This window comes from Dipteris shenzhenensis, chromosome 28, assembly GCF_047967505.1.
Source record: "Dipteris shenzhenensis isolate YYH24624 ecotype China chromosome 28, Dip_SZ_1.0, whole genome shotgun sequence".
NCBI lineage: Eukaryota > Viridiplantae > Streptophyta > Polypodiopsida > Gleicheniales > Dipteridaceae > Dipteris > Dipteris shenzhenensis.
The window spans coordinates 43,332,311-43,357,216 of NC_141623.1; the positions used below are offsets into that span (position 1 = coordinate 43,332,311).

Genomic DNA, 24,906 nt, shown 5'->3' on the forward strand with positions numbered 1-24,906 from the left:
CTGAGAAGTATGCTCGAAGAAGAGGCCCTGCGTATCCCAATCACGGAGGAATCGTCTCCGCTTCTCCCGGCCAGCCCAAGAATCTCCCTGTATCTGGTCCCACTGGCCTCTGAGTGTGTGTATAATCTCACTCCAGATGTCGGTCATGACCTGGGCAGTCGAAAGAGAGGTGCCACCGAGGATCTACGCGCAGCGCAAGGTCCAAATGTGCCATCCAACGATGCTGCTAATAATCTCCCAAACTGGCTGCCTCTCCTGAGATCCTGTGTCAGCCTCTGCCAGGTGCGGCGGAATGCCCTCTAGCGGCCCCCAAGTCCCCTGGGTGATAAGGAACATGGGGTCCTGCGGGCCTGCCTCGAACAACTGATGAAAGCCAGGTGTGGTGCTGCACCAGCAGAACGCGCCCCAAGTGATCAAACCTAGCTCCAGTGCTGCGTGAGTAAGGATCCCGAAGGTCCACCTCCACACTTCCTGGGCGCGAGTGCAGCTCCACAGGCAGTGTTTTGGTGACTCCTCGATCCTCATGACAGATTTGACAAAGTCCATCCTGACCAACCTGCCGCAACCAGCTCCCCACTGGAAGACCCTTGTGGGTGAGTAGCCAAAGGAAGTAGGAAATCTTCCGCGGCCGCCAGCTCTCCCACAAGGCCTTCCAGAAGGCCTGCAAAAATAGCCTGGAGATACCCTGAGCATACCAACTGGGCCCCTGGGTGGGCGGGCGGCTCTGCATCCTCCCGAGAAAAAGTGTCAAGCATGTCATAGGACGACCTATGATCAATGCAATATCCTCAACCATTGCGATAGTGCTGACAAGACAGCTGTTATTTACTTGGTCCTTAAATGATTTTATCAACTTATGGGGGTTGGTTTCCTCCTTAACAAGGGAGGATGATACATTGCTAAAAGCTAATAGACTAAGTCAAAGCAAGCCAGTCTTAGATGCATTTTTCTTTAATATTAAGAAGATATAGACTTAGAGCTAGAACCATCTAAGGCTGGTTAGGTCTATCAAAATGGTGTACTCATGTAGGTCAGTTTATAAAGGGAGCGGGACCCAGGTGAGTGGAGATGGCCAGAGGTTGTGACAGGCCAGGGGCCGACCCCTTTCTTCGCTTACAGCATGACATTGGGCAAGAGAGTTTTTTTGCCGAAAAAACAGTGCTAATTATATTACTTCGAAAACAAGATACAAGAGGTCAGCATTGCAGCTGACGGGCTGCGTTCACAAATCGGACGCAACCCAAAAGGTAACAAAAGTAAAGCTCTCTCTCACGGCAGGATCAAGCGAGTGTGAATGAACAGCCAGAGAGGTGGTGAGTAGCGCCACTGAAGGCCCTACGAAGCCTGCTCGAAGAAGAGGCCCTGTGTGTCCCAAACCCGAAGGAAACGTCTCCACTTCTCCCGACCGGCCCCGGAGTCCCCTGTATCTGGTCCCACTGGCCTCTGAGGGTGTGTATAATCTCGCTACAGATGTCAGTCATGATCTGGGCAGTCGATAAGGAGGTGCCACCGAGGATCTGCGCGCATCGCGAGGTCGAAATGTGCCATCCTGCGATGCTGCTAATAATCTCCCAGACTGGCTGCCTCTCCTGAGCTCCTGAGCCGGCCTCTGCCAGGTGCGGCGGGATGCTCTCGAGCGGCCCCCACGTCCCCTGTGTGATAAGGAATGTAGGGTCCTGCTGACATGCCTCGAATAAGTGATGAAAACTAGGTGCGGTGCTGCACCAGCAGAACGCGCCCCAAGTGATCAATCCTAGCTCCGGTGCTGCGCGAGTAAGGATCCCGAAAGTCCACCTCCACAGTTCCTGGGCGCGAGTGCAACTCCATAGGCAATGTTTTGGTGACTCCTCGTCCTCATGACAGATCTGACAACGTCCGTCCTGGCCTATCTGCCGCAACCAGCTCCCCACTGGAAGACCTTTGTGGGCAAGAAGCCACAGGAAGTAGGAGATCTTCCGCGGCCGCCAGCTCTCCCACAAGGCCTTCCAGAAGGCCTGCAAAAAGAATCTGGAAATACCCTGTGCATACCAACTGGGCCGCTGGGTGAGAGGGCGGCTCTGCATCCTCCCGAGAACTCGCCTGCCCAAAGTCGTGCTGTAGGCAAAGAAAGAGGTCGGCCCCTGACCTGTCACAATCTCTGGCCATCTCCACTCTCTTGGGTCCCAATCCAGCTCTGACAAGGCCTGCCCCTCCCAGAGCCAGAGTCGCCAAAGCTGCAGCTGATCCTGCTCTATGCTAGGATCGGTCCGCCAAACCTTCCCCATGAGGCCTACGACCCGAACCCTCTGCCATGGGAGTAGGGGGTCGATGAGCACATCCTCTCTCCTGAGTCGGCCATCCCCCATAACCGCGAAGAAGGAAACAGAGGAGTCGTCCATCCGCCCTGCAACCACCAGTGGGATGCCACGAGGGGTGAACTGTCCCAGCCAACGGTCATCACCAGGCATGAGGATCTGAAGCTCGGGTGGAACCAACCAATCAGCTGGAATCGCGCCGTCTATCTCCGTACGTCTCGCCTGGGCTCCACGGGCACCTCCAGCTGCGTCTGCAAGATCAGCCGTCTCGAAATGTCTGTACGTGTCCCTCCAAACTCGAAGGGACCGGGCTGGCCCCCGCATCCAGCCGTCCCACCTGATGTGTGATCTCTCCCCCAGCTGAAGGCCCTCGGCATCTCTGACCTGATCGTTCGAGATAAGCGGCTGGCGATCGATCTCCTCCTGACAGCTAGGAGGGGACTGTATGAGACTGAGGCGGAGCCGCCTCCAAACCATGAGGAGGCTACGAACGAGTGGGGAGCGGGGCTGAGTGAGCGGGGCGGAAGTGAAGATCCACCTGAGGGACGGTAGCCACTCTCCACCTCGGCGCGGGACACAAGAGCCGACCCCCTGCTGAAGTAACATCTTCCACGTTTGCCCCCCCGGGGTCAAACCGTGGATAACTAGCTTGCCCAACAGGGCCTGACTCTGAAGCTCTGGATCGATGACCCCCAGGCCACCCTCAGCCTGCGGAAGAATGACTGTCTGCCAAGCAACCCTGGCTCTGGTATCTCTGAGGCCATCCTCCCCGGACCATAGGAAGTTCCGAACCAGCCTCCTAAGCTGTGCCACGCTGGATCTCGAGAAACACCAACAGGATGCCACATACCAAGCCGTGGCTAGGAGGACGTGGTTGACTACCAGGGCACGACCTGCAAGGGAGAACTTAGCAGTGCTCCAGAAAGCCAGCTTCCGTCGAATGGAATCTAGCACCGGGAGAAACTGCTGAGCTGGCATGATATCCAGGCTGACCTGAAAACCGAGGTATCTAGCTGTCTGTCCCCGCGGGATCCACCTGAAACCCAAAAACCTCCCCCATTGAGAGCATGCCCCGGGGTCTGTGAGAAAGCCAACTGATTTGTTCCAGTTGATTTTCGCACCGGCTGCCGAACAGAAGACCTCGAGGGCCATCCTCACCCTCTCCAACATCATCTCATCATCCTGGACATACAGTGTTGTGTCATCCGCGTACTCCGAGTCCAAGAGCTCCGTGTCCTCCCGGAGTGGAAGGCGAACACCCCTGATCCCAGTAGACCTCGCCCGAAGGTAGTATGTCATAGCCTCGGCGAAGAAGAGGAACATGTAAGGAGCAAGGGGGCAGCCCTGATGCACTGATCTCTCCAAACGAAAATGCTCACCCATCTTGCCGCTAATGATGACCCTGCTAGAAGCTGTCCTGTATAACGCTGAAATACCCTGAATCCATCCTGCTGGGAAACCTAGTCGCTCCAGAGTCCCCTCCAGAAAGGACCAGTCCACTCGATCGTAGGCCTTCTCAAAGTCAAGAAGTAGGATGGCTAGGTGTGACCCATTGTGCTGGGCCCACTCCGCTGCCTCTGAGAAGGTGAAGACATTATCCAGGATACTGCGATCCTGGACAAAGCCAGTCTGGGTGTCATGAATGAGGTCTGAAGTAGAGGCCGAACTCTGGCGCTGATCATCTTGGCAAGGATTTTGTAGGCAGTGGTGAGGAGGGTGATCGGGCGCCACTGACGGATCTCCTGTCGATCTCCTCCCTTTGGGATGAGGCAAATCAATCCCGAGGAGAGGCTCTCTGGCATATAGCCGCTGCTGAAAATCCTCTGAAGAGCTGCTAGGAGGGGCTGATGGATCTGATCCCAGAAGGAGGTGAAGAATGCTCGGGATAGCCCATCCTCGCCCGGGCATTTCTGCCCGTCGATGGCCATCAAGGCCTCCAACATCTCGTCCGTAGTGAACGGTGCCAACAACGTCGCCTGCATGCTGGGTTGGACCAGGGATGGAATGTGCCTCCACACCTCCTCACGGGAGCGTCGGGTGCGAGGGGCAAGCGGCTTCTGCTGGAAAAGAGTCCTGTAGAAGTCGGTAGCCAACCCCAAGACCTCACCCGGATCCTCGGCTGTCCTAAGACTCCGAAGCTGATCACCTTGCTGCTCTCTGGCCATGCGTCTTGAAGAACTCCTTGCACATCCGGTCGCCCTTCCGAGCTTAGAAAGAGAGAGAGGCGTGATAGGAGAACTCTGAACGACGCTGGAGGGTCTCCTCAAGAAGGGCTCTGGCTCGAAGGGTCTCCTCCGAAGAGCTCTCTCTCTGCCCCACCACTCCTGTCGAACCTGTAGGGCTGCGAGCTGGCAAATCTGGCTGGACTCGTGCAAAGTCTGCGCCATCGAATCAACCAGATCCACGCACTCGCCCCAATCTCTGTCTCAAAGACTGCCGATACTACTGCGCACGTCCTCCCTCGAGAAAATGGAGTCGGGAATCCGGCATGAACGGGGGGGAAGGGCCTGAACTGCCGAGTCTAATGATAAGAGCACAGGCGCATGGTCGAAAAGTGTCGTCCCTGGAACTATACCCGCCTGACCGCCTCTGTTGATGGCCCAATCACTGACATAAAATCTATCCAGCCTCTCCAGGAGTCTGCCTCCTTCCCTGCGGAAGCCCCACGAGAAGTCCAAGCTCCCGTGCCAACGACGGAAGGACGGGTCTCTCCAGCTGTCCCTACCTCCTGTCGCGAAGATAAATGAGTCCCAAGCGGACTGCTCTGCCTGAGACATACCTGTAAACTCTGGTCCTCTGCCCTGCTAGTCCTCCAAGGTCTCCAGATTGTTGAAGTCACCTCCAACAATCCAAGAATCCATGTCTAGGAGAATCCCTGTGAGTGTCCTCCAGAAGGTGGCTCTGCAACGGAGGTCTGTGGGAGCATAAATGTTGAGGATTCCTATTCTGGAACCCTCCAGTTCCAAGCCTACCCAAAGGGCACGGCCTGGGATCAACGTGCCATGACCGAAAACTCCCTGGGCTAACTGCGCGCACACGGAAGTACAGACACCTCCACTCCTCCCCTGTGCGCCGATCGAGGGCTCCCAATAAGTGTGAGAGCGTCCAGGGAGAATCTTCCCACAACTACGGGAGTGAGCCGCAGAAAGCTTGTGCTCCTGGAGCAGAAGTACATCCAAACGACCAATCACTGCTGGTTGAAGTTCCTGTCTCAAAATGAGCTTCCTAGGACCACGGGTGCCAGACGAACGTAACCCGTTCACATTCCAGGATACAAGGTGTAGGCTCATGGTGAGGACTGGGAGGCTGCGAACAACTGTCTGCTCGCGGCCGATGTCGATGAAGAAGCTGACATTTCGGAGTGGAGGCGCTGACGCTTATGAGAAGGTTTGGAGGGGGAGGCGGGGTCGTCCTGCCCGTTCTTCAACACCTTCAACAAAGGCGAGAGGCCTTTGGTGCCATGAGCAAATGCCTGGCTCGAGATCTCTGAAGTAGTCATCCCGTAGAAGGCTCGGAGTTTCTGAGGGGTCCAGGCTCTGACATCCTGGGGGAGGGGCCATGACAGAGGGGGCCTGAGGATCACGATCAGTCTGAAGCGTTTGGCAGCGCAATGCCACCGCAGGCGCACGTCACCCTCGGACCACTGAGTCTCGAGAAGCTGCCCACCGGACGGGCCTATCCAGGAGCAAACCTGAGCGTGCGTCTGCTCTCTGAGGGCCTCCCAAACCGAGTCATCTGTCCAAGTCTCGGTGCCGTCGCTGAGGAACGTGAAAGCGAAGCTAGGGCCATCCCTCGGGGCCAAGGCGGCTATCTTCCCATCCACCCCTTTGTGGAGCAGGAAGATACTGATGTCGAGACAAGCAGGGAAGGTCCCGAGGTCGGCCACATCCAAGTAGTCCCAAGGGCCAGATCTGTAAAAGTTGCGAGGAAGCTCTCTCTCCTGAAGCTGAGGCCCACTAGAGTCTGCCACTGAGGGGCTAGCGGACAGGGAAGCCTGCTCCAGTGGTGGTGTAGACTCAGGGTGTCCTGCCAGTGGAGGGGAAGGGGGGGGAGGCTGGGGAGTATGCGACTCAGACTCCACGGAGGCGACTAGCGGGGGAGGTGGAGGAGGGGGAGCGGGGGCTGCCCTCGGCTGAGGAACCATCGGTACAGCTAACTCTGCAGGAGAGCTGAGAGAGGCGGGGGGGGGGGATGGGGATACACCTGGAACTGGGGCTGAGAAGGAGGAGGAGGAGACTGGGGAGGAAGAGGCGGGGGTTGAAGATGCGGGTCGGGAAAAGGGGGGTGCGACTGGGGAAGGGGCTGGGACTGAGTGGAAAGGGGCTGGGGAGCGGAAGAGAGGGGGACCTGAGGCTGTGGAGGGCGGGCTACCGTCGAAGAAGAAGCTCTCCCAGGACCCTGGGGCGGCTACCTGTCATGTCTTTGAGGTGCTGCTACAGTTGGGTAACCTCTGCCTCCTTGCCTTTATCAGAAATCTTCTTGTTCTTTCCTCTTTTCCTTCTAACCTCAGTCCAACCGCCAGCTAACTCTGGACGGCTACCTCTGCTCCTCCTGACGTGGCTGCCCGGAGGGGGGGGGAGGGGGCGGAGGGGGAGGGGGCGGGGGAGGCTGAGAAGAGCTGGCGAATTGTGGACAAACAGCCGCCAGGTGCCCAAAGCCGTGACACCTCAGGCACTGGCCTGGCTGTCCGGTGACTACCATGCTCTAGGTGATGCTGCCGGCATCTGTCACGATCTCGATCACTGCAGGGAGAGTCGCAGGGTCCGCCACAGCCACACGGACTCGGGGGGCTCCTGCCGTAGTCACCGCGTCGGCGAAAGTGTCGTGCATAACCCAGTCAAAGTGGGATCCCAGGTCCCTGACAATCGGACGCAGCTCAGCAGCAAGACCTGGGAAAACTAGCGTCACTGGATGGCGAGGTATACGGAACCGAGCATCAAAATCCGCTGCGCTGAATCCACGGTACCACGAGACTATCATAATAATCTTTCCATCCACCGACGTGGGGGAACCAGCAATCAGGTTGCTCGCAGCTTTCGCATTGGAGAGTTTGAGCCAGAAGATGCCCCTTCCCATAAGGGCCACCTCCTCAATATGGCCGTCCTCTAGCATGAGAGTGGACTGGAGCCAGTCCCTGATGGCTGATCTGGAGGGGGAATGTCCAATGACTCTGCCATAAACAGAGGTAAGGGCAAAGTCATTGGAAACCTCCTGAACCCGAGACGATTGTTGCTCTGTTAGGATGACGCGGTAGGCATCTGGAGAGGGAGGGTCCGACTGGGCCTCCGGTTCCGGGCAGGGAGCCGCCATACCGCCAAGACAAACTGCGAGGCTTCCGATGAAGAAGAGGCTGCCACCCAAAAAGGGGGGGGATAGATGCGGGAGGTGGAGCCTGGGTGTGAAGAAGACGGGTGAGGCGAACCGGGGCGACGTGAGTCGGGCGGGGGAAGCGGAGGCGCAGTAGTCGAGAGCCGAGGCGGAGGGAGGCTGGGAGGCGGAGGTGACGTGGGGTGAAGGGTGAGGATGGAGAGCGGGTGAGGTGAGGAGGCGGGAGCGGGGGAGGGGCGGGGCGGGGCGAGAGGGGGCGGGGTGGAAGGGCGGGGCGGAAGGGGCGGGGCGGAGCGGAAGGGCGGGAGGGACGGGGGGCGGTGTAACGAGGGGGCGGGGGGGTGAAGCGGGGGGGCGGGGGGGGAGCGGAGTGGGGGGGCGAGGGCGGGTGAAGCGAGGGGGCGGGGGGGTGAGGCGGAGAGGCAGGGGCGGGTGAGGCGAGGGGGTGAGGCGGGGGCGGGTGAGGCGAGGGGGCGGGGGGTGAGGCGGGGGCGGGTGAAGCGAGGGGGCGGGGGCAGGTGAAGCGAGGGGGCGGGCGGGTGAAGCGAGGGGGCGGGGGGGCGGGAGCGGGTGAAGCGAGGGGGGGGTGGCGGCAGCGGCGTAGGTGAGGCGGAGGGTGAGGGGGGGTGAGGGCGGAGAGGCAGGGGGTGGGGGTGGTCGAGGCGGGGAGGAGCTAGGGGGAGGTAGAGGTTGCAGGAGGGGAGGGGAGGCTCGCAGGAGCACGTGCAATTGCACTTATTTGTACAATCAACCTCAAGAATCAAGAAAGGACGATTTCTTGCACCTTTTGTTTTCTTTTTGTGGCATAGGTGTGTCATCATAGGTACTTGGCTTCAAAGGATGGACAAAACTATGCTCATCTAATGTTGCCTTCCTTTGATGTAGAAAACAAAAGATTGCCAATTTTTAAACATGCTTGGACTTGTGTGAGTAGTACCTCTCATTCTGATCTCTCTCCGTACCTCGTCCGTACCTCCCTCTCTCTCCCACTAGCTAGCCCCTCTCCATACCTCATCCATACCTCCCTCTCTCTCCCGCTAGCCCCCCCTCCGCTCAGCCTCTCTCTCTCTCTCTCTCTCTTCCCTCCCCGTTCGCACCTCGTCCGTACCCCCGTACCTCCGCAGTACCTCCACACCTCCGTACTTTGTCCGTACCTCCAAACTGCCGTATCTCCGTCGTCTATACCTCTCCCCCGTCCGTACAGCCCGTCGGCAAGCAGCCAGTACCATACAGTCCGTCAGCAACAACAGCCCGTACCTCTCCCTCCGTACCGTTAGAAGCAGCCAAACTAACCCTAACCCCGAGTTGGGCTAAACCCCCAACCCAACCCGGGGTTAGGTTAAGCTAGGGGGTTTAACAGACAACCAACTATGGACAAGCCTACCCTCTCCTCCAAGTCCCCCTCGACTCCCTCAACTCCTTCAACATCCATCAGGACTCGGTCCTCTACAGTTGCAGCCATGACACCCTCTCCATATGCACGGAATTACCAACAAGAAGGCTCAAAACGACCCATCCTTGGGCAACAGGATCAGATTTTTTATCTGCAACAGGCAGTGAGAGAGCTACGATTGGAACTGGCAGAAGTAAAGGCTCGACTTCACATTCTGGAAGGGTCTGGTAAGCAGGCAGTAATTGATGAGGCTGTAAAATCTTGTAAGGATTCCCCCCCTACCCCGTAGCTAGTCTATACAGACAAAGATCTTGTTCACACTAAAGTATAAACTGCTAAGAAGGAAGTGATTGTGGAAGTGGACACCAAAGCAAGCAAGTCTGATATTCAAGTAGAGATTAAAGAACACAAAGCTAGATGTGATAATGCGCTGAAGATTAGAATAGGGGGACTCCCAGAAGATTGGTACAAAGAGGAGGACACATTTAGTGAAATATTGACAAAGATCAAAGCAAGCTTGCCCAACATTGAATGGGTGGATGATGATGAGCAGGATGATGACGACTCCAGCTTCTATTTTGCACTATAAAGGTCATGCAATCCTTACACTGAAGTCAAAAGATATGAGGATCAAGCTTCTTCGACAATCTTACAAGTTGAAGGGCACCAAAGTATGGATAGCAGAGGAGCTTACACAAGCTCAACTTAAGATTAAGGCAACTGAATTAGCTAAAGTCTGGGCTGCCAGAAAGGATGGAAAATGGGCAGTTTACTGTGAAGGCATAGCACTAATCAAAGAGTTCAAATCAAAACCAAAAGACTCTCAGTCTTAAACTGATGTATGGCTGTTTACTCTTCCAGACTATCATGTAGGTACTCTAAATAATGTGGGTTTTTTTTTCCACTCCTTGGCAGCTACCATGTGCCCTCCCTGAAGCAGATGTACTAGAGGGTTTCTTGCTATCCCATAGACCTTTTGGTCTCCAGTGGACATTAATAGACTTTCTTTCTTTCTTTCTCATGCTTTGAGCTGTGTGAGTAGTACCTCTCATTCTCCTCCCAACCTTGTGAGTGGAGCCCTTTCCCATGTTTCCTCTTCTCTTCCCTTGAAAAAGGCCCTAGAAACTCCAAGTAGCTATTATCTCATACAACCCCTAGCACCAAGGGTTATTTTTATTAGCTTAAGGGCACTTGCCCTCTAGGGATTTTAGTAAGGTACCCCCTCACTAACTTCTAGTGCTCACTCCAACCTCCAAGTTAACATACCTATGCGAACTTACAACATTGCTTTTATCCATAGTTCATTGTTCTTATAACCAGTTCTAGAATATAACAACTTTACATAGGATGTTGTCACCCTAATCACTTTTATGGGTGACATAGCATCCTGTTTCCTCAAACTCCGTTTATGTTCTTGGAAACAATGTCTTGAAACCTTTCCTATGTTTGCTTACACTTTCCATGTAGCATTTTCTTCTAAACCATCCTTTTAGGTTTGAAATGGTGCCCCAACTGCTGCTGCTCCCCGCTCCTCCTGCTCCCCTCCTCTCCCTGCTCGACTGCTACTCTCCTCTCCCCGCTCCTCCTGCTGCTCCTCCTGCTCCCCTCCTCGCTGCCCCCTCCCTTCCCTCCTGCTGCTCCTCCTCCCTGCTGCTGCTCATCTCCCCGCTCCTCCAGCTGCTTCTCTCCCCGCTTCCTGCTGCTCCTCCTGCCCCCTCCTCACTGCCCCCTCCCTTCCCTCCTCGCTGCCCCCTCCTACTTGCCCTCTCCCCCGCACTGCCTCCTTCCCCCGCGCTGCCCTCTCCCCTGCGCGCTGCCCCTCCCTCCTACCTGCTGCAGCCTCCCCCCCCTGCGCTGCAGCCTGCTCCCCCCCCACGCCTGCTGCTGCTCCCCCCCGCCGCAGCCTGCTGCTCCCCCCCCCCGCACCTGCTGCTGCTCCCCCCCCGCTGCAGCCTGCTGCTCCCCCCCCGCTGCAGCCTACTATCCCCTCCTCTCCCCCCCTGCTCTTCCTTGCTTCTCCTCCCATCTCCTCTCCTCCTCTCTCCTTCCCCTCTCTTCTACTCCTCTTCTCCCCCTCTCCTCCACGCCTCCTCTCCTCTATCCTCCCCTCCTCTCCCCTCCTCCTCCTTGCTGCCGCTGTCTCCCCTTGGTTTCTTCTTCTCTTTCCCTTCTTCTTCACCCACTCCTTCATCTAGAGTACCCCTATTCTCTTATAGGGGTCTCCTGGGTTTCAGGAAAGCAGACGGAGTTTTTATTTTTTGTGTTTGAATCAGCCAACACACCTCGATTGACGAATGGGTTCCCATTCAGTCAATCCGTCTCCACTCACACCGGCCGCGAGAACTGTCACTTTTTCAAAAGACGAGCTGCAGCAGTTGCAAAAGGATTTAAGGCATGAGTGTTCCACAACTCTCTTTGCACACATTCATGGCTCACACCCCTCCAGGTCACAAGCTAGAGATTGGATGCTGGCGGCGCTTCCTCAGGACCTCGCCCCCCACCTCAAGGATGTTCGTTTGTTGGGACGGGGTTTCTTTCAAGTGTGCCTAGATTCCCCGGACGTCACGAGAGACCTGCTACAGGCCGGGTTTCTACCTCTAGGCTACAGGAGGATCTTTTTGTTTCCTTTTCAACTGGGATTTGACCGAGTTGAAGAGGACAAGCAGGGAGTTTCTATTTTCATCAGGTTCCTTGGTCTTCCCTCAGTTTATCACTGGCTTCTTTAAGTTATTGGCGAGAGGTTTGGTGTGGTGGCAGAGATCCCCCCTCTCCCTGGCGAGCCCTCTTCGGCTGCTAAGGCGGTCAGGATTGACGGGGTACCCAAGGTTAGAGTCATTGTCCAGGACCCCAATATTTCAGATGACCACATCATGCTACAGCGACCTGATGGGTCTTTCTTCCGCCAGAGATTTGAGGTTGCAAGTCGGCAGGACCAGTGCAGGATTTGCAGATCCTCGAGGCACTTCGCCAGAGATTGCCCAAGGAAGAAAAAGAGGCCCACAAAGCAACCAGCTCGTACTAGCTTACGACAGAGAGCTGGAGCAGGACCTACCGCTCCACAGACACGGGCTCCCCCCTCTCCTAGGGCTACTCGAGTCCCTTCGGCACCCCGCACCACCTCTGGCCCACGGTGGGTTCCGGTCGCGGCTAGGCCCTCTACTTTAGTTCACTCCTCCACCTCTTCGGAGGCTACCCCCTTGGAGCCTCAGGAGGAGACTACTGTTCAGGAGCCTTGTTCGACTCCACCCTTGGTTTAGGCTGTACCTTCCTCAACAGCGCAGGATGTTGGCACCTCGTCCGCACCACTTTTTGATCAGGATCCAGTACAGGTGCCTCCCTCTTTGGACAGAGGGAAGGGGGTTTTACATTCTCTTTCTACTTCGGTAGGAATCCTTCGTACCCCCTCCCCAGGACTAGCTCAGCGGAACTCTTTTTCCGCTTTGGAGGACCTCTCTAGCCTCCCAGATGATGATTTTGTACCCTCTACTTTTTGAGAGCCAGTTATCGGCATCCCTCTTGAGAGATCCTTCTCTCTCTCCGTGACACCTGGACTTGTATCTTTGCATTGGCATATTGTACTCATCCCCCCTGCACCCAGGGGCGGTTTCCTTGCATCTAGTTTACTTTGTATTTAGGCTCAGATTTGACATTATGTACTTTCACTTGCATTGTATTGCGTAGCACTTAGATAATATTCGACGATGCCTCTTCTTTGTGGCACGTTGATTTTGTGTTATCTTGTATGCAGAGTTCTTGATGTCCCATGGGCCCATTTTGGCCTTTAGTGGACAATAATACACTTTCTTTCTTTCTTTCTTTCTCACCCTGTGGACTTTCCTCCCCTTGGACCTCGTGTGTATGGCAGGAGGTCTGCTCTGGTAGAGGTTTCTATTTCCGCCACTAGGTCAGGTAAGGTATTCCAACCCACTTCCTCCCGCCGATGAGGATAATATACAGGGATTGGGCGGCATCCCTCATCACCGTCGCAGACAGCTGATCAGGAATCAGCTCCATCCAGGTGTTTCAGGTGGTTCCCTAGACATTCTTTTTCTTCAAGAACACAAACTGGATATCAAAGATTGCTCCAAGTCAGGTAAGCTGCTCTCAGGATAGACTTTTTGGCTTCCTGCCTTGGGAACCAGAGGAGGTACATGCATTTCAGTTTCAGACTCTATTCTCCCTCTGGTCATTGGACACGGTACCATAACCCCCTCTAGGGCCCAGTGGGTTTTACTTCTGATTGATGGACGTAAGGTTGGTTTCCTCAACCTTTATGCTCTGAACAACAGAGGGGACCATGTTTTGTTTTGGAAAGAGTTGCTTTCGTGGGCTGACATTGCAGATTTGTGGATTATTGGAGGTGACTTCAACATGGTTGAGGCACCTTCTGATAAGAAAGGGGGCAGAGAAGGTGGTATCCACTCCCTTGAGAGAGCAGCCTGGGATGCCTTCTTGTTCAGGTTCAGTGGCAGAGATGTTTGGTCAGATGATGCATTTCTTGTTCAGTCTCAGTCACTTTTGTTTTCATGGTCAAACCATAGGGTGCAAATGCCTATCCATGCTCGGATTGACAGATTCTATGTGGGTGACTGGGCTCTTGATAGAGGGGGGACAGTTTTTGCATTGCACCCGATGTTTCCACTTCATACCATTTTTCGGTAATTTTGTCCATTTCGGAGCCTCATCTGAGAGGACGGTCTCACAGTATCAGGATCCCAAACGCCTTATACACGGATGAGACTCTCAGAGAGGCAGTGTTGGAGATCTGGGTTTCTCATATGTAGGGGGGGTGGCCGGTCCTTCACATGTGGCCACAGCACTTTCCAGTATTAGCGACTTCTATCACTCCGTTGCTAGTGCTCGGCGAGGTGAGGTACTCAGGCGAGAGATCGGTATCTGCCGGCAGTTGGCAGCCCTACAGAGGGAGGAGCAGAAACGACCATCAGTTGCTTGGATACAGGAGCGCCTTGCTGCGGCAAGGGCTCACTTGCAGGCCTTGCTTGATCAGAGAGCAGAGTATGCCTTCCATGCACGGGAGTCCTTTTGGATACAGATGGGAGGGAGAGTCAATAAACACTTTTTCTCTACACTTGGTTCCAGACATAGTAGAGAGAGTGTCAGGCAGCTTATTGACTCTGACAGTGTTTTGCAATCCCATCCGGGAACCGTCATGCATTTAGCGACAGCTTTCTATACCTCCCTACTTTCTGCAGATCCGAACTCACAAGCCAGAGAGGTGGCTAGAGATGAAGTTTGGCAGAGTTTACCTGTGTTGGTCACCCCAGAGATGTTATGCTCACTTGATGCACGCTTTACCAACACAGAATTCAAGACTGCTCTCTCAGCCCTTCATAAGGGCAAATGCCCTGGTTCCGATGGTCTTACTCCTTTTTTTATAGCCTTTTGGGATATGATAGGTGATCATATTACTTCAGCCCTGCAGGGCGTTTGGGACTCGGGTGAGATACCTAACTCACTGACCGAGGGACTCATTCACCTTATCCCGATAGGTGGCAACAGGAATTTTGTATCCCATTGGAGACCCATCACTCTTTTGGGCACTCTTTACAAAATCCTTGCCAAGGCGATCAGCATCCGATTACAGCCCCTTCTTCCAGACCTCATCCATGATACTCAGACAGGCTTTGTGCATGGCAGGAGCATTTTTAATAATATCTTTTTCTTTTGGGAAGCCACAGAGTGGGCTATGCAGAGTGGGCAGAGGCTAGCAGTTTTACTCTTGGACTTCGAGAAAGCCTATGACAGAGTAGATTGGGGTTTTCTTGAGGGCACTCTTCTACGGTTTGAATTTTCAAATGCTTGGATCAAAGGGGTGGGCTCCCTTTACAGATCAGCCAACAGCCAGGTTTTGATTGGAGGGGTAAGGGGTGACAGGTTTCAGATTTCCAGATGAGTTCGTCAGGGATGCCCTTTAGCCCCCTTCCTCTTTCTTTTTGTGGCAGAAGCTATGAGTATCTTCCTTAGATCTCAGGCTGAGCTTCTTGGGCTGAGATTGCCCTTGAGATAGGAGTAGGAGCTTTTTGACTGTGAGTTGGGTGATGACACTGCTATTTTTATTGAGGCCTCCTTGCAATCACTTGATTCTTTCCGGACAGCCTTGGATATTTTTTGCTCAGCTGCAGGGGCACACATTAACTGGCATAAATCCTTTGGCTTCTGGATCAGTGATGAGGACACTCCAGGCTGGGGAGTTGACATTGGTTTTTCCTGGATTCAGAGGGGTGTTCCTATCAGGTATTTGGGATGCCAGGTAGGATTGGACATCTCTCCAGCACAGCAGTTTGCCCCAGTACTAGAAAGTATAAGAAAAAAGCTCCTTTTCTGGAGCTCTGCCAAACTCGACCTTGCATCTAGAGTTGTGGTAGTGAACCAAGTTCTCTTGGCGACCTCCTGGTTTGTGTGTTCTTGATGGTGCCGGTCTAGGGATTGCATCACTCAGCTCATCAGACCAGTCAGGAATCTTTTATGGAGTGGACTTGATGGCACAGTAGATGTTGCAGCAAGGGTGGCCTGGGAGACCATTATTCTCCCTACATGTGAAGGGGGCCTTAATGTCATTGACCCGCATTTGCAGTGCAGGGCATTGCTTTGTAAGGTGGTGGTGAGGGGACTCATGCCTGGGCAGGAACCTTGGAAGGATTTCTTTTTTGGACGCATTCAGGCTTGCACACCAACCTTGGGAGATGATTGGGTGGACAGCCCTCACTGGATTTTCACTTCAGCCCCTCTCAGATCTCCTGCCTCTTCTCTCATGACTGCCATCCTGAAAGCTTGGGGGAGCTTTAGGAACACTCTTCGAAGGATTCCACCTTCTACCATCGAAGAGATTGATAGGCAGCCGATCATTTGGAATGATAGTATTCTTGACGAGCATGCCAGACCACTGGGCACTTCCCATTACATGCAGTGGTCTAAATGGGAGAGAGGCCCCGCCTACACAGTAGGCACTTGGAAATCTTTTATCAGGCTACCTGAAGATCAGAGATTGCAGTCCGTGAGTCACCTCAGAGGGGTAGCACGCAGGATTCAGCAGATAGATGCAGCCATCCCGGTGGAATGGACAGTTGAGTTGCTTATTCCTTCCACCACTTGGATGGGGGATTTTTCGAGGACATCAGTTCCTTTACAGGTGATCGCTCTCCGAGGTCTCGGGGAAGACGCACTGGTCTTTGATGTTGGGGATGGAGGTTTACTTTCTACATCCAAGGATGGCATTCTTCTTGAGGTTGCCTTTCAGCCTGTCAGGATTGCTGGTTTTGTGGACCATGGAGTGGGCTTGCAGTGGTACTTAGACCCCGACCCTCTGCTCTTGGCCTTGGGATCCTGGAGGTTGTGGTTATATGGGGGGGCACCTATCAGGTGCTTGCAGTGGGACCCAGGAGAGTGGGAGTGAATAGATCATGGGCACCGAGAGAGGGGGATTCCCTTCTTTCGTTTCACGGTTGGTAATGCCAGGAGATTTTAGCTGAACAGTAGGGGTTGGATTCCCTCCAGAGCCCCCCATTGGGAAAGCTTCTTCATCACCGCAGATTTGCATAGAAATTTCTGGAGGAGGCTTTGGAAATCCCTCAGAAATAGAAAGATACCTCTTTTCTTTTGGCTTTCTATTCATGGAGGGATTGCAATGAACCTGTGGAGATCACGATTTGGGGGGCTGATCCCATTTGTCCTCGTTGTCATTCTGCAGAGGAGTCAGTGCGACATTGCCTTTGGGACTGCAGTCAGGCGAGGACTGTTTGGAAAGGGGTTGCTCGGATACTCAACATCTTTCACACTTCCGCTTTCTTCATGACTTGGGGCTCGGTCGCATGGTTATCTCTTACCGGGTCCCAGGTGTTTTATGAGGGTGTACCACTTACTCCCTTCAGAGCTTCTCATGTTTCAGTGGACACCTCTTAGGAGATTTTGGCTAGCATTTCCTCTTGGCACATTTGGAGAGCCAGATGTACTGAGGCCTTGGATGGCACCAAGATACACCCATCACAGGTGTTCACGGGTATTTGGACTGACACGGTCCACACTTTGATAGCCATATGGGCTAGCATGCATGGCTCTTCACGGGCAGCCTCTTCTAGAAGGACTATATTTCTTCGAGTTTGGAGGGGTTCTCCCTTTTTCTCGGAGGTTTCTACCGGATTGAGATGGCACTATCAGCCTCAATCCTTTCTTTTTGGCTCTTGAGCTTTTTGTGCATTGCATGATGTATCCCGTATGGAGCTTGCTCTAACGGTTTTTCTTTAATACTTAATAGAAGTCTCTTTTTGCAAAAAAAAAAAAACCATCCTTTTAACTAACTAATTAATCTTGACTAGGTTGGGCCTCTGGCATTTCCAAAATTAGTTTTTCCACCATATTATCTACAATGTTTGCTACACTTTCCATGTAGCATTTTCTTTTGAACCATCTTTTTACTAAACTAAGTATTCTTGACGAGGTTGTGCCTCTGGCATTTTCAACCTTAGTCTTGCCACCACATTGTTTCTGTGTAGCATTTTCATCTAACCATGCTTCTTCTTCTTTTCAATGAAAAGTGTTCTACTATGTATGAAAGAAACCCCCAAGATTGAAAGCTCATGATAGAAATATATCATGCAAACAAAACATCCTAAGTGGGCAAAAAACATGCTTATCAAAGAGAACTAGAAAAGCACTGTAGTTGTGGTTGAAAATACCACCTCAACCCTATGGTGCACTCTAAGAAAAAAAGGGCGCCACTCCACTCCTCGAGGAGAATTATCCTCCAAGAGGAAGCCATTTGGGAAGAGCCTTGCATGCTCGCCCAAATAGCCATGAAAATGTGCACATTATCTGTCCAAATACTAGCCATTGTGTGTGAAGGGTGGATCTGGGAGCCATCCAAAGCCTCTGTGCATCTAGATCTCCAAACATGCCGCGCTAACATGCTCGCCAAAATTTACCAAAATGTATACATTGCAGCATGAGGAGGTCTATAAGGAAAACAAGGAACATAGTTCAAAGACCATGACTTAACTCATTGTCATTGAACCAAAAGAGACCCAAGAAGAGTCATGCCTCTCATGAAGACTTGTAGGCCAAAAGAGAGAGCCAAGCAGGTCATGAAGAAGGGAGAAGAAACAAAGCTGCTCAAAAGGCTAGCAATCCCTTTCCAGATGATCCTTGCATGTCTGTAATCCCATAGACAATGCTGAATAGACCCTTGATAAGAACGACGACAAAGGAAAGGGCAAGTAGAGGCTGCTCCAAATATGGACCTCCACTAGTTCACTGCAACCCCCCCGTGAATAGAAAGCCAAAAGAAAAGAGTGATTTCTCTATTCCCGATGGATTTCTAGAGTCTCCTTCAAAAGGATTTCTATAGGTCAGAAGAAATCTGAAAATTCTTCCAATGAGGAGCTTCAGTGGGTTTCTAGCCTCTAAGCCTGAGCTAAAATTTCATAGCATTACTAACTGTGTAGTGAAAAAAAGGGAGTCTCTTCTCTTGGTGCCCTACATCAATCCACTCCCACTCCTCAGGGTCCCATATTGTAAATACCTTTATAGGGATACCTCCATAGAGTCAAATCCTCCATGAACCCAAGGCAATGTGATCTGAGCTAGGGTCTATGTGCCATTCTGAAGCAAAGAAATACTACTCCACATGACCTAAAACCCTAACATACTCAAAATCAAATTCTGCAAGGATATCCTCATGTTTGGGCTTGGATAACGTGCCATTAGACTGAACATTAAAAACCAAGGCAATGCATTCTCATTTCAGCAGGTGCTTTTGCATCCAATCATCACCCTGTCATCCCCCTCATCAGATACTTTTTACGAACAATATCCCTTGCTATGAGTATTAGGATTTTGGACTCCATGTACTTGGATGATGAGATCTTAGAGCAAATCGTGGATGTCTATAGCTGCTAGGACTAACTACCAAAAAAGGCTCCACAGGCCTTACCACTACACTTTAGGTTACTACAGATATTGTAGGTTAGGAAGTTTTTCAAATAGACCCACTGGTAGTCAGATAGATTGCCGCGGAATCCTACACCCCTCTCTATTCAACCGAGGCCTCTACCCTAGCCAGATGCAAAGGTTAGTACAGAGTTTGGGATTACGTGTCTAGCTTGGTCACTGCAAAGCTAAGAGGCTAGTCGGATGACCCTTTTATGACACATAAGCTTTTTACAGTAGTCCTTGCCTTGCCAAAAGGCAAGTGCCAAGGATATGATGGCATTGTACCTACCTTCATTGTCACTCTAGCCTTTCTAGAGATTTGGGACAGCGGTATCATGGCTTCCTATCTCTTAGAGGGGGATAAGTCTCTTATTTCCAAGTCAAGGTGTATCACCCTTTCTTTGTGGTCTTGGCAAAACCAGTAAGCCTCAAAACTTAGCTTATCCTTTGTAAAGAGCATCTTTGATAACATCTTATTTTTTTGGCTGGTAGTGGAATGAAACCATCAGCCCTCCCCATCCTTTTCATCAACTTTGGCGAGATATATGATGGGTGGAGTGGAGTTTCCTGGAAGGAACGATATGAATCATGGGATTCTCTCATCAGTGGGTATTAGGAGTCTCCTCACTCTCTCATTAGCTTAGAGCACGTTCTCATGCAAGGTGGCAAACTCTTAATACCCACATTAGTGGGTGTTAGGAGTCTCTTCATCTATCATTAAGCTCGGAGCAAGTTCTCATGCAAGGTGGCAGAGGAGAAAGGTTCTAGATACAAAAATTTGTTAGGCTGCCTGCTTGCACCCTTTCTCTACCTCTTTGTGATTGAGGTGACGAGTCATTTCTTTTATTTTCTTGAAATAGAATTCTATTAAGTATGAAAGAAATAGCCAAGAAAAGAAACCCAAGGCATTGATACATCCCCTGACATGTTGTGGCACTCTCTGGTGTTAGTGATTTTTACCGTACTATTGCTAACACCATTCAGCCAAGAGATTGGCCTCCATCGTTAGCTAGCAGCCCTACAAAGGAAAGAGCAGAAAGAGCCTACAGATGCTTGGATTCAGAAGCTCCCTGTTTGCAGGAAGGGATCATATGCAAATTTTGCTAGACCAGAGAGTAGATTGTTAGAACATGAAGTCAAGTTGAGTGTAATTTAGTGTGTTCTATTAGGAGTTCTCGTAGAGTCTTATGTGTGAGTGCCATGTGTCATATTGGGAGATATCCCATATACACTTTGGTATTCTAGTATGTGTCTATCCAATATATGATTGTACTTGTGTGTCAGATCAACACACATCAAGGAGTCTACATCAAGCTTATCAATGTGAGTCTTTCCATTTTGGTCTATTGCTCATTTTCATTTCCTTTCACTTTCATTATGTTTCCATTTGAGTATTATCTTCTCTCTCCCTAGCCTACCCTCTCTCTCTCCCTCCACCTCTCCACTATGTTCCTTCATGTGTATCAGAGCCATCCTTCCTCCTCCCTTTCTTTCTTCCTCCATCCTTCCTTGTCCCAGTCCTTTTCCTCTTGCTCCTTGCTCTTCCAAGGGATTGAGGTGAGGGAGGCCAAGAAGGAGGAGCTACTCTCCCTCTTTTACCTTGGAAGGCAGCCCGTCTTCCTTCACTCTTAGCCTCTCCCTGAGTTGCGGATTGTGCTGGACATTGGAGCTGATTTGTGGACTTGGGATGTTGCGTGATTTGCTATGGATTTTGCTATGCCATCAGCCTCAAGTTTGCTGCAGATTTGTGCTTAGATTTGGAGCAACTTGGTCACCATTCTTGTGGGCATTAGTGGCTGTCTTTGTAGAGGAAAAGAAAGCTTGTTTTTTGCTTAAAAGCAGCCCGTGTTTTGCTCAAAGACAGCTCGTTTTTGCTGTGTTGGCAGCATTTTTGTGAAGGAAATAATTTCTTACTGTTGTGGAGACGTTTCTACTACTGATCTCCCTAAAAAAAACTTCATTTGGAGCCCATTTTTGAAGAAATGACCTACTTGAAGAGTGCTGCTGCTACTGTTGCTATTCACACCTCAAGAATGCCACCATCTGCCCTGACTACAACATGAGCTACTACCTACGCTATTCCAGCTGGTCTGATGCCTTTTCTTGGCCGTTTTCTACTCCGACTGCAAACTAAGTTGCTGCTACAGCCCAGGTTATTCTAGCCTTTGCTCCAAGCTCGCACTTCAGCCCATATTGTTGCAACATTTGAAGCAGACATGGAGTATTCCAAAGCCGGAATTGTCATTGAAAAATTTTATGGTAAGAACTTTCCAACTTGGCAAACCAAGCTAAGGCTTCTGCTTAGGAAGGTGTGTGGAAGGTGGTTAGTGGCAAAGACAAGAAATCTGAATTTGATGAAAAGAAAATTGTAGCATGGGAAACTCTCAATGACAAAGGTCTTTCTATCATTGGTTTGGGTTTGTCTGATGACGTTATTCATCACTTGGATTTTGATGACACTACACATGAATTGTGGGACAAGCTAGAGCGCTTATTTGGCAACAAAATTATCAATTCCAAAGTATTTCTCAGACAATAATTCTTTAAGCTCCATATGAAGCATGAAGATTCTCTTAATACTCATTTGAATCATATGGAATCCCTCATCCCCCCCGCCTATCCTCCTTCGACCCCATGATTTGCTTCATCCTTTGTCTCACAAGCCAATCATGCCCTGGTTCACCCTCTATCATGGACCAATCCCACCTCCATATCTTTCATCACAGGGGTACCTTCTAAGCCTGTGTCTGCTCACGCTTGCTAAATCTATAGATATGAGTAGCTGCCTATGCCCTTGTCCTACGGGAGCTACTATGAGCAGCTCCTAGGCACCTGTGCCTGCTGCATATGCTACTGAGAGAAGTCCTTAAGGCATTGTCGAGACTCTGTCCTATGTGAGCAGCTCCTAGGCATTGCCTAGGCCCCACCCTGGGGGGTGGGTGAGTTGCTATGGGCAGCACGAAGACCCAAGTGTAGGAACAAGAATGGAGAAGAGTTTTGAACACAAGAGAACAAGAAGTGAACACAAGTGAACTCCAACTGAAATGTTCAAATGAAACAATACAAGTACTTGGTATATATAGTATCCAAGTACTGGTCAACCATATAGTTGACTTATGGCTTTCACTACCATATCATTGTAGATATCTCTACAAATCCCCCCTTGATATGGCTGAAGTACTTTGGACTCTAGTCTCAGAAGTGGTTGCACAAATTCATCCACATGTGGATTTAACAACTTATGGGAGTACAAAAGAAAACAATGCAAAAATTTAGTTACTTTGAGCCAAGAGCTGCTGCTGCTCCTCGACTCCCTTGCTTCCCCCTCTCAGTCTCTTCCTGCCTTCCTCCCCGCCCCTCTCTTCTCCCTCCCTTCAGCCCCCTCCCTACCTCACCTCTCCCTCCTCCCTCAGTCCGTCCTTGCCTCCCTTCCCCTGCCCCCTCAACCTCCTTCCCCAGATTTGGATATCTCACATGCACGATGGGCAGGTTTTGCCATCAGAAATAGTAGCAGCCCTCTCATATATTAGCGACTTTTATCACTCAATTGCTCAATTCAGGACAGTTGAGATCCTCAAGCGAGAGATAGGTATCTGCCAGCAGTTGGCTGCTCTTCAGAGGGAAGACCAAAAGAGGCTTACAGATGCTTGGGTTCAGGAGCGCATTGCTACAGCAAGGCCTCAGTAACAGTCATTGTTAGATCAGAGAGCAGAGTATGCCTTTCATGCCAGGGAGTGATTTTGGACTTAGATGGGAGGTAGGTCAATAAACAATTCTTCTCTACTCTTGGCCCTAGACATAATAGGGAGAGTGTTTCGCAGCTTGTTGACTTAGACAGAGTTTTACAGACACATCCAGATACCGTCTTGGAGATAGCCACAAATTTCTATGCCTCCCTTTTTACAATAGATCCTGACACTCAGGCCACAGATGATGCTCAAGTTGTTGTTTGGCAGCACTTACCTATGTTGGTGACTAGAGATATGAAAGTCTCAATGCACCATTCACCAACATAGAGTTCAAGACTGCTCTCTTTGCCCTTCATCACAAGGGCAAGTACCGTGGTTCAGATGGGCTTACACCCTTTTTTTTAATTTCATTTGGGGATCACATTACCTCAGCCGTGTAGGGTCTTTGGGACTCAGGTGAGATGCCAGACTCACTTACTAAGTGCCTCATTCATCTTATCCCAAAAAAAAGTTGCAGGAATTTAGTGTCTCAGTGGAGACCGATGACTTTGTTGGGCACTCTATACAAAATCCTTGCAAAATCAATTAGTCTACGTCTGCAGCCCTTTCTTCCAGATCTTACACATGACACGCAGATGGGATTTGTGCATGGCAGGAGCATCTTTGATAATATTTTCTCATTTTGGGAGACTTCTGAATGGGCCATGCATAATGGCCATAGGCTTGCCATTCTACTCTGGACTTTAAGAAAGCTTATGACAGAGTAGGCTGGGATTTTCTAGAGGATACCCTCGCTCGCTTTGGATTCACAGATTCATGGATCAGAGGGGTGTCGGTTCTCTACAGATCAGCCCATAGCCAGGTTCTCATTGGTGGAGTCGGGGGAGACAAGTTTTAGATTACCAGATCGGTCTGTCAGGGATGCCCTTTAGCCCCCTTTCTCTTTTTATTTGTGGCCGAAGCTATGAGCTATTACCTTAGAGCTCAAGCTGATATTATAGGGATGAGTCTTCCGTTGAGGCAAGAGGATGAGCTTCTGGATAGTGAGTTGGCAGATGATACAGTTATTTTTTCGAATGCCACACCGCAGACACTCACCTCGTTTAGGACAACCTTGGATTTGTTTTGCACTGCAGCAAGGGCCCATATTTATTGGAACAAATACAATGGCATTTGGATTAGTGATGAGGACTCTTCAGACTGGGGGATTGACATAGGATTCACTTGGATTCAGAGGGGTGTTTCCATCAGGAACTTAGGATGCCAGGTTGGGTTGGGCATCTCTCCTAGCACAGCAGTTTGCTTGCTCCCGTGTTGGAGAGCATTAGGAGGAAACTCTTTTTTGGAGTTCTTCCAGACTTGACCTTCCATCCAAAGTAGTGATTGTGAACCAGGTATTATTGGCGACTGCCTAGTTTGTTTGCTCTTGTTGGTGCAGATCTAGAGGTTGTATATCTCAGCTCATGAGACCTATCAGGAACTTTATTTGGAGTGGCTTAGATGGCACTTCAGATGTTGTAGCCAGGGTGGCTTGGGAGACCCTTAGTCTCCCCACAGGGAAAGGAGGTCTCAATATTATTGATCCGAATTTATAGTGTATGGCCTTGCTCTACAGAGAGGATTGATGCCTGGACAAGAGCCTTGGAAATATTTTTTCCTACGTAGCATTTAGTCTTGTACACCTTCCCCTGGGGGAGATTGGATGGACAGCTCGAGATGGATTTTTACTTCAGCCCATCTTAGATCTCCCGCTTCCCCTCTCATGGCTTCCATTCTGAAAGTCTGGAGCAGCTTCAGAGACACTCTTCGGAGAGTTACACCCTCCTCTTGCGAAGAAATAGACAGGCAGCCAGTTATGTGGAATGATTCTATATTGGATGAGCATGGCAGATCACTAGGAGTGTCACATTAAATGCAGTGGTCTAGATGGGAGAGGGGACCTGCTTCCACTGTAGGTGCCTAGACGGCTTTTAGATAGCTTCCAGAGGATCAGAGACTCTTATCAGTTGCCCACCTCAGAGGGAGTGCAATCAAGATGCAGCAGATAGAGGCAACCGTATCAACAAAGTGGATAGATACAGATGACTTGCCAATCACAAAGTCCACTTGGTTGGGAGCTTTCATGGGGACGAGTGTTCCCTTACAGGTCATTGCCTTGCGGGATGCACATGAGGAGACCCTTGTCTTTGATGTTCAGTCTCGGGAGGCAGACTTTTCAGATCTTCAGATGATATTCTTTTGGAGGTTGCCTCCAGCT

The 24,906-nt window shown here is 51.1% G+C and overlaps 1 protein-coding gene across 1 annotated transcript in view; it reads left to right on the forward strand.

The window, feature by feature from the left end:
* Positions 1 to 24,906, forward strand: part of LOC147883595 (uncharacterized) — a 205,074-nt gene that overhangs the window by 139,641 nt on the left and 40,527 nt on the right. The gene's annotated exons all lie outside the window — the stretch shown is intronic.